Here is a 9,220-nt window from a genome sequence, read left to right as displayed (position 1 = left end):
GTATCGAATCCACTGCTGCATGTCCGTCCACCTCGTGCGGGAGGGATAGCATGTAGCGAAAGCTTCTACTTACTGCTCCTGCCTTTGCGTCTATGACAGGTGGGCCCAACAGGTGGTTGGCCCTCCTGTCATGCAGCCAAAGGCAGGTGCAGTTAAGGCACCGGAGCTCAGTCCGCGAGGGAGAGGGCGTTGTAGTAATCAAATTTCTCGGTCTTGTACGAGTTGACGCGGCACATCAAAGCACTTCACTCGATATAAGTCTTTTTACACATTTCAAATGGGCTACTTCGTATGTAGGAGTAGACATATTCTGCTTCGTATGTAGTCACTTGTTGCAATCTCTAAAAAGACTTATATTTGGAAACAGAGGGAGTACAACGCATGCATGCATGCCATGACTTTTCTTTTGATACTTGCATGTGTTGATTTGATGCACCTTGCCAAATTTTGACTATAAATTTAACTAACTAAATTTCCATGCATGTCAGAAAAAATTACGGGGCTGTTTGGATTGTGACTATGTTTGTCTTATGTTGCCACATTATTTTTCCCACACTTGCCACACTTGCCTAATATGAGTTGCTCAAATTGTTAGACACACTTTGGCTTGCCTAAGGGAATCTTGCCACAATTTTTGTGTCTATGACATGTGGGGTTCACTGCTAATAAAAAAAATTCTTGTCTTAGGTGTCTCTAATAAAAAAGACTTATATTTTGGAATGGAGGGAGTAGAAAATATAAATAATAATGCATGTTGGGGCAACCCACGTTTCCGCTAATTTTAGCCGTGGGCTTGTTCACAATTTTTACGAGGGGGTGGTTGTTCATTTAATGGAGGGACTTGTAGTACCAGACTTGAACGATACAAAGTGCGACCTGGCACACCGTAACACCACTTGGAACAAGCGGGTAGCTATCTCAAAAAACAATCAACAACTAAAAAAAACTGTGACCTGGCATGTAGTAGTACACAATTTTAAACTATTGTTTTGATGGAGTGAAAAAGGAAAACTACCCCACTACGTATATATAGGCCGGAGCCTCCGTGCTTGCTTGCTAGGGTTGCTCTATCACACACTCTCATTCTCTCCAGATCTAAACAAGTTAGGGGTAGTAACACTATCTTTCTCCCTTCAAAAAACACTCGCTTTCTATCCTCACTGATGGTTACAGATCCGGACGTATCCCCCTCCGCCGGTGAAGGGGAGGAGGGGCAGCGTTTAGGCCGTCGTCGACAGCGAGGGAGGAGACCTACTGCTGGCCGCACCGTTATCTCTGACCGAGCATCGGCGCAGGAGGTCCTCCGATCCCTTCGTTGTTGCCTGTAGGCGGATCCGGCCTCCCGCCGCCCACCTATCCACATCCCGACGACCTTTAGGTATATCTTCGTTCGAAACCGCCTTAGCTCTACTTCCCCAGATCGCTACGTCATTGCATGTGCATCATTTTCTGCCTCTTAGCCCCTCTCGATCGGATGGTCCAACGTCACATATTTTTTTCTATTATTAGAGGTAAAGCTACTTCATGGAGTCGAATCTTGTACTCCCTTCGTCCGAAAATATTTGTCATTGAAATGGATGTATCTAGATGTATTTTAGTTCTAGACACATCCATTTTGATGACAAGTAATTCCGGACGGAGGGAGTACTTGGTTCAAACAAGAAATAAAGTGGGGGTGGGGGAATTTAGTATGTACATCGGACTTGGTACAAACAGGAAGGAAATGGGGTGAAAGTAGTACAGACTGGTCATCCAACCGGTCTCTTGGTCGAAAAGGGAAATATAGGGGTAACGCTGTACATAGTGGTATGACTAGGACTAGATTTGCTATCCACACATAGGAGTAGGTGGCTAGAGTGAACAAAAATGGGACCAACCCAGATATGTTTCTTGGATGTTTGTTTCTCGGGGCAACAAACTATGAATCACCACTTTATGCCCCTGTTTACATACATGGTGCTGGACTGCTGGTGCACCCACTGTCCCATGCCCTTATACCAAATATTTAGGCTCCGTTCGGAATAAAGGGGCAGAAAACATAGGTCTTGATGAAAATAGAGGAATAGGAAAGGAATGTAGGTATAAAACTATGGAACAACGAACCGGAGGAAACTCTCAAGAGAATGTGTTCGGATGGACTACGAAATGTACAAATTTGTTTTTTTAGAGTAGCATGCTTGGCAATATGAGATGTTATTTGTTTATTCAGCTGCACAGTGACTACTCTTGTCCTCACCTCATGTACCAAACATAGGTTGATTTTTTCATTCCGGCAACACAGCACAGCAACCTATCTAACGCATGGCAGCGAGCGCCTGCCTCGGGCTTCCGCCCAAAAAATGAGCAGCGCGTGGATGTTTCTAATCCTATGGAATCAGTACTACCAGACCAGCTTTCCTATGAAACACTTTTCACCTTTCTCGTGTTCCGAACGGTTGGAAGGGAAAGAATACCGTAGGAATTGTGTTCCTATGAAAATCCTGCACCAAACCTGTGAACCGAACGCAGCCTTAGCTGTTCTTAATCTAATATCCCTGGTAAAAATGAAGCCATGCCACTGTTATAAGCCATGAAAAGTTTAGCCAAATGTTTTTGCCTGTAATTGTTTGAGACTCTGACTGTTTCCTCTGTGCCTTTTTGTGCAAACAAGGATATCCAATTCACCTGGTTGTTGTGACCTTTTGGTGCACTGCACAAAACTCTTCTTAAAAGAAGTGACTTTTGTGCTGTTTAACTGGAATGTTAGAATGGAACATTTGGTTCATTTTGGTGGAACTGCACAAAGGGAGATTTGTGTTCCAATCCTCATCATCCATATTGGCGCCATAACCTTCCTTTAGGTAAGAATGATATTTAATGCATGTGTTCATCTCTATTTTCCGACTGCCATGAGAAAATAATGTTGTTTTTTACTAGTACACTTGTACTCCCTCACTGACAAAACCAATTCTGAATTAGAAGGCCAATAATGTACTTGGTTTCACCAACTGGTGAGGAGAAAGAGAAACAGAGCATGAAGAGGAAGAAGAAGAAGAATAAACAGTGCCAAGGCGATCTTGCTGAAGCCAGAGGCCTCAGTCGAGGCCATTCAAGGGCTCCGACAACGACTACCTTACATGTGAGACGATCCTCCAGGGAGCCCTTCCACTTCTGCTGTCTCACTTAATTAATTAGGAGTACTTAAGTACCACTAATTTATTACTGCCTAATTTTCCTGTTGGAGTTAAACAAATCTTTAGTAGGACCCTATGCGGAATCATGTACGTGTGTATGTTTGTCTATGGAGGTGAATCATGTGGTGGAGCAGGGAGGGAATATTATTAGTGTCATGACATAATAGTGCTATTTTTTGCATGTCAATTTATTGCCATTGGTTCAATGAGGCAATGTTTTGCGTATTGTCCATCATGAATTTGATGCTACTGTTTGAGTAATATGCTAATGTCTTCCTATCCTTACTCACTAAGCTAATGAAGGTTTCACCTTGTTCCTGCTTGTGCAAATAGGGATCATGTTGTGCCAATCATACATTTTAGTGGAACTACACAAGACAATACAATGAACTGTATCCCAGCCAGTGCTTTAACTCTGCTGGAAGTTCTTGATAATCTTTCGATATAATCTCAGCACTGGTAAACAAGAGTGATTTAAACCATACATTTGAAGTGCACAAAAATATATACTATTTGTGTGATTCCAGTGAGTGCTTTATCATCTCTTATGGGACTACATGAATACGCTTTTTTTTCTCAGGTTGGTACGGGCCTAAGGCCTTCATCCATATTAGTTTGCTGTCATCTCTATTTGTATCGTGCCACTGTCATGAGAAACTCCTTTATCATTGCACGTTAAAGTTTTGCAACCTATGATAAATGGCAATGCTTTGAGTGTTGAGTTGAGCTAATTGGCACTGATTAAATAGACTAATACCTCTCTTTAAGCATGACTACTATGTTGCTAACTTTACCCATTAAGATAATGAGGGTGCTTCTATTTGTTAGTGTATATTTCATCAATTAGTCCTACTATTACAGTAATCTCACTCTCTCAATATATGTGCCAATAGGGATGCTCGATTTTGGTGGAACTGCACAAAAACTTTGGGTGCTTCATTGCCTCGACAGCTTCCGTCCTTTCCTCTCAATCGCTAATCTATGCTTGCTTTCTTCCTTTGCTGTCAGTCGCTTGGCTTATCTCGGCTTCCAGTCAAGGGAAATAGTGATTGATATGCTACCTCACACAGGTTGGTACTGGTCTTTATCCTGATTATTGTGCCTGTCATATGTATTGGTAATTTGGTATTGTGCTACTGTTTGCCGATTTCATAAAGGAGTAATTTGGAGCTTGAACTCGTAGGCAAATCATTACATTCGGTGATTTCAGTAGAACTGCACAAAATGATCAGATGGACATGTACTTATGTTGCTGCTATGTACTCCAAAGTTCACTCAGACAAGCATCGATGTTGACAAGAAGTGCCTATATTCATTCGAGTATCAACCGGCGTCAACCAATTGTCAAACTCCAAGTATTAGGAGAGTGAACGCCAAAATATTGCTTGGTGCATAGCCCAGAAAAACGCAGTCCAGTCTTTGGTCCCAACTTGTGCCTTTTGGTTATCGACACATATGGTAGTGAACTATATGGCATGGAGTCTAAAGATTCCAGACAAGTTGGTTGACGCGTATATTCATCTGGCACTTAATCAGTCTGCACGCCAAGGATGCTCCATTTCAGTTGAACTGCACTAAAAATTTGGGTGGTTCATTTTCTCAACCGCCTCCTTTCTCGTCTGCAATGTAGAATTTTGGCAAAATACAGGACCAAGATGAGCCAGTAAACTAGTTGGATGAAAGTAGTGGCCAGGTTGCTCAAACCTCCCTCGGCATGAGGCCACTATTTGAGGATAAACCTACAAACAAAGTTCAGATTGTCTGTGATGCCTCTTATGTACTCGAAAGTTTACTCGTACAAGAACTAATTTTAGCAAGAAGTACCTCCGATTGAACACCATTCACCAGTCTGTACCCTAGGTAATTAAAGTTCGTCCATGGATCATATTGGCTGTGATCTCAATCATTTGGATGCATAAACATACCGAACATGTGTATATCTGAATCTTTTTGTGAATTATGTATGAATATTGTCGTGTGATCTATCAATCATTTGGATGCATAGATATGCTGAGCTTGGGTATATATGAATCTTTTGAGTTGTTGATAGTGAATGTTGGCTATGAATATGAACGTGTCCTGTGAACCTGAGTTTGATATGAATGTTTACCTTTTCTGTTGTATTTGTGTGTGAACTTGTTAGTATGCCTACTGTGGGGTATAAAATGCATGTCTCTTATAAAAGTAATGATGTGTCCAATTTATGTTTTCCCTTCTAACCACATTATATATATTTATATTATTACTATTATCGTATATTTTATACAGACTTATATATACATTATAAAAACATCCCACGTGTTATTAACTTATAAAAGTAAATGTTTAACGGAAGTTGGCAAGGAAAATCCTGGTTGTTTTTGACTCACAGGCAAGGAAAATCCTGGTGATTGCGTACAAAAGCTTGCGAAGATTTTAAGGACCAATTTAATAATAACGCACTCATTTTTATTTTGAGCAATAACTCGCTAATTTCTTAATTATATATATAATGTGCCTCTCCGGTTTATTCTTTGATATTAATTGCTCCTTCTAACATAACATTATATATAACGAGCCCACCTAATACGTGTATTTCAAGGAAGTGCAAATGGGCTGGGATTTCTTAGAAAATATAAATGGGCCTGATTAACGCGAAATTATTTGTTCACCCAGCCCAGCAAATGGACTGTACATTCTAGAAAACATGGGTTAAATATATGCCACATTTTTGCAGGCTGACATGTGGGCCAATAGGTCAAAGCCTACGCAGGGCGTTGTCAACTTGGTCAACAAATGATTGTGTCATCCACAACCATTGGATTTATATCCAATGGCTGGCATGCACCTTCAATCTCTCGTCTTCTTACTCCAGCATCACCGGGACTGCCTGGTCCGGCCTCCGGCGGCTAGTGGCTCTGCTTAGCACGCATCGCTATGAAGCGCTACCCCACCGCCGGCCAGGCTATCCCTCCACCCCTCGACACCTCATGTTATTCTCCACAGACTACAGCCCCACACCGCAACAGAACCAGTTATAACCCTTCTCCTCCTCTCAATCTGCGACTCCACTGCCGCGTTTTCCCATCTCCGAGTCGTTCCCGTCCGGGGCCTCGCCATCGTCCACCATCTCGCTGCGTTCGGTGCGGCGTGGTCAACAAATGAGAGTCATCGGAAGAGGACTGTACGTGGAGAGCCTGATGGCTGGGACCCACGAGGTCCATGGTCGCACGCAAGGAAAGTTCCTCCTTATTAAGCTGAAAAAATGTTTCCTCCACCTGACAGCTGGGACCCACCGGCTGTATCTTTGCACGGAAGGAAGTGCCTGCTTGTTTTGCAAAAAAAATTATTCATCCCGTTGACAGCTGGGGCCCGTAAGATTTGGTGACTGACTTGTGTGCCTACTAAGTGGACGTGTACGCACGGCTTTGTCAACTTAATCAACAAATGATTCTAGCAGCTGGACCGTTGGATGTTAATCCAACAACTGTGCTCCTTCTTCAACCTCTGTTCTTGCTCCTGTCTCCCATGGGCGGCACCGCGGCTGTGCTGCCGCGCACCCGAACCAGTGAAGTTTCCCACTCCTCTCCATCTGCGACTCCACTGCCCCGTCTTCCCCATCTCCGGGTCATTCCAGTCTGGGTGCGCTTGTCATGGTGTGGTCAATATGGTCAACAACCGAGAGTCATCGGAAGATGACTATACGTGAGAGGCTGACAGTGGGGACGCACCATGCCCATGGACGCATGCATGCAACGGAACGCGGCGAGGTCAACGTCGTCAAGGAATGACTTCCATCGGAAGTATACTATACGTGGAGAGTCTCAGCTGGGTCCACGGCCGCAGCAAGTAAGTGTCTCCTTATTACGCGGAAAATAGTGATTCCTCCAACTGACAGCAGGGACCCACTAAACGGGCCACCGTATTTTGCGAAAAAATGTTTGCCCCCTGACTGTTGGGACCCACGTGACGGGCCACTGTATTTCACGAAAAAATGTTCCCCCCGCTGTCAGCTCGGACCCACCAGAAGTGCCTCCTTATTACGCACAAAAAATGAGTACTCCCCCGGCTAGCTGGGACCCACCTTGGTGGGAGGCTAACTTGTGGGCCTACTAAGTTGACGGGGAAGAAGGCTTTGTCAACTTAGTCAATATGAACGATTCTAGCTCCAGTGACCGTACGATGTCCATCCAACGGCCGTAGTGCTTCTTCAACCTCTGGTCTTCTTGCTCCAGCCGCCCAAAGCAGCGCCGGTCGTGCCGCATGCTCCTGCCTCCCGCGGCCGGCTGTGCTTCCCCGGAGGCCTCACCGCCCCCTACTATTCCCACCGCTGGCCAGGCCCTGCGGCGATAGCAGCCTCACACCGCAGCCGAACCAGTGAACCCTCGTACTCCTCTCCGCGGGGTCTTCCACTGCCGCGTCTTCCCCTACTCCGCGTCGTCCCCTTCCTAGGCCTCGCCGTCGTCCACCGCTGTGGTGCTCTCCGTGCGGCGTGGTCAACGTGGTCAAGGAACGACTTCCATCGGAAGAGTACTGTACATGGAGAGGCTAACCGCTGGGTCCACGGCCACAACCCAGTTTTTTTATGATTTGCCAAGTAAGTCGCTTTGTCAGGCCTGTTGGGCTGCAAATCTTTCAAGACGAGGAGAGCTTTCATTCGGCTGGCCGAGAAAATGGCCCATCAGTAATGAGAAATGGGCTGTACATTTTTAAAACACATCAAACTGGCAATTAGTTTCAAATATCTTTTTTTTCATTTTGAGATTTTAAATTACATTAATTTTTATGCGTGGAGAATTTGTTGGATTTTATATTGATATATATTTATTTTTAAAATTAGTTTGAATGTGAGTCAAAATTTCGGGATTAAAAACAGTTCGGACCGCACCGAAATATGCAAAATTTCGTATAATTTTTTAACCGTGGCCACAATATGGGTTGTAATGCTAAAAAAAGAATATTGGCTCCAAAAAAACCTTAATAATTAGCAAATGGGATGTAAATTATTAGAAATAAGGGCAGATGGGTTGTATGCTGTTTTCCACAGATTTGAGGCTTTCCTAAAAAAAGGTTGACACACAAGCAGTGACTGTTGGATGGCCATCCAACGGCCGTCGTGCTTCTTCAATCTCTGCTCTTCCTGCTCCAGCCGCTCAAACAAGCACCGGCGGGACTGCCTGCTCCCTCCTCCCCGCGGCCGGCTCTGCTGCCGCGCAGGCCTCACCGCCCCACTGTACTCCCATCGTTGGCCTAGCCATCCCTCTACTCACCCACACCTGCTGTTATTCTCCAGCGACGGCAGACGAACCGGTAAACGCTCATACAGTCGTACTCCCCTCCGCGTGGGAAACAACTGCCAAGTCTTCCCTGCCTCTATGTCGTTCCCTTCCTAGGCCTCGCCGTCGTCCACCGCCCTGGTGCTCTCGGCGCGTTCTGGTCAACGTGGTCAACGACCGACATGCATCTAAAGTGGACTGCACGTGGAGAGGCCGATAGCTGGGTCCACGGTCGCACGCAAGGAAATGCCTCCTTATTACACGCAAAATAATGATTCCTCCACCTGACATCAGGGACCCACCAAAAGGGCCTCTGTATTTCGTGAAAAAAACGTTACCGCCGCTGACAGCTCGGACCCACCAGCTATATCTTCGCACGCAAGGAAGTGCCTCCTTATTACGCACAAAAAATGAATACTCCCCCTGTTAGCTGTGGCCCAGTATAGTGGAAGGCTGACTTGTGGGTCTACTAAGTTGACGGGGATGGAGGGCTTTGTCAACTTAGTCAATATGCATGATTCTAGCTCCAGTTACCGTACGATGTCCATCCAACGGCCATAGTGCTTCTTCAACCTCTGGTCTTCTTGCTCCAGCCGCCCAAACCAGCGCCGGTCGTGCCTCGTGCTCCTGCCTCCCGTGGTCGGCTGTGATGCGGCGGAGGCCTCACTGCCCCCTACTACTCCCACCGCTGGTCAGGCCATCCCTCTACTCACCCACACCCCCTGTTATTCTACGGCGATGGCAGCCTCACACCGCAGCGAACCAGTGAACCCTCATACTCCTCTACGCGTG

The sequence above is a fragment of the Triticum dicoccoides genome, chromosome 7A (genome assembly GCF_002162155.2).
Source record: "Triticum dicoccoides isolate Atlit2015 ecotype Zavitan chromosome 7A, WEW_v2.0, whole genome shotgun sequence".
NCBI lineage: Eukaryota > Viridiplantae > Streptophyta > Magnoliopsida > Poales > Poaceae > Triticum > Triticum dicoccoides.
This window is presented reverse-complemented; position numbering follows the sequence as displayed.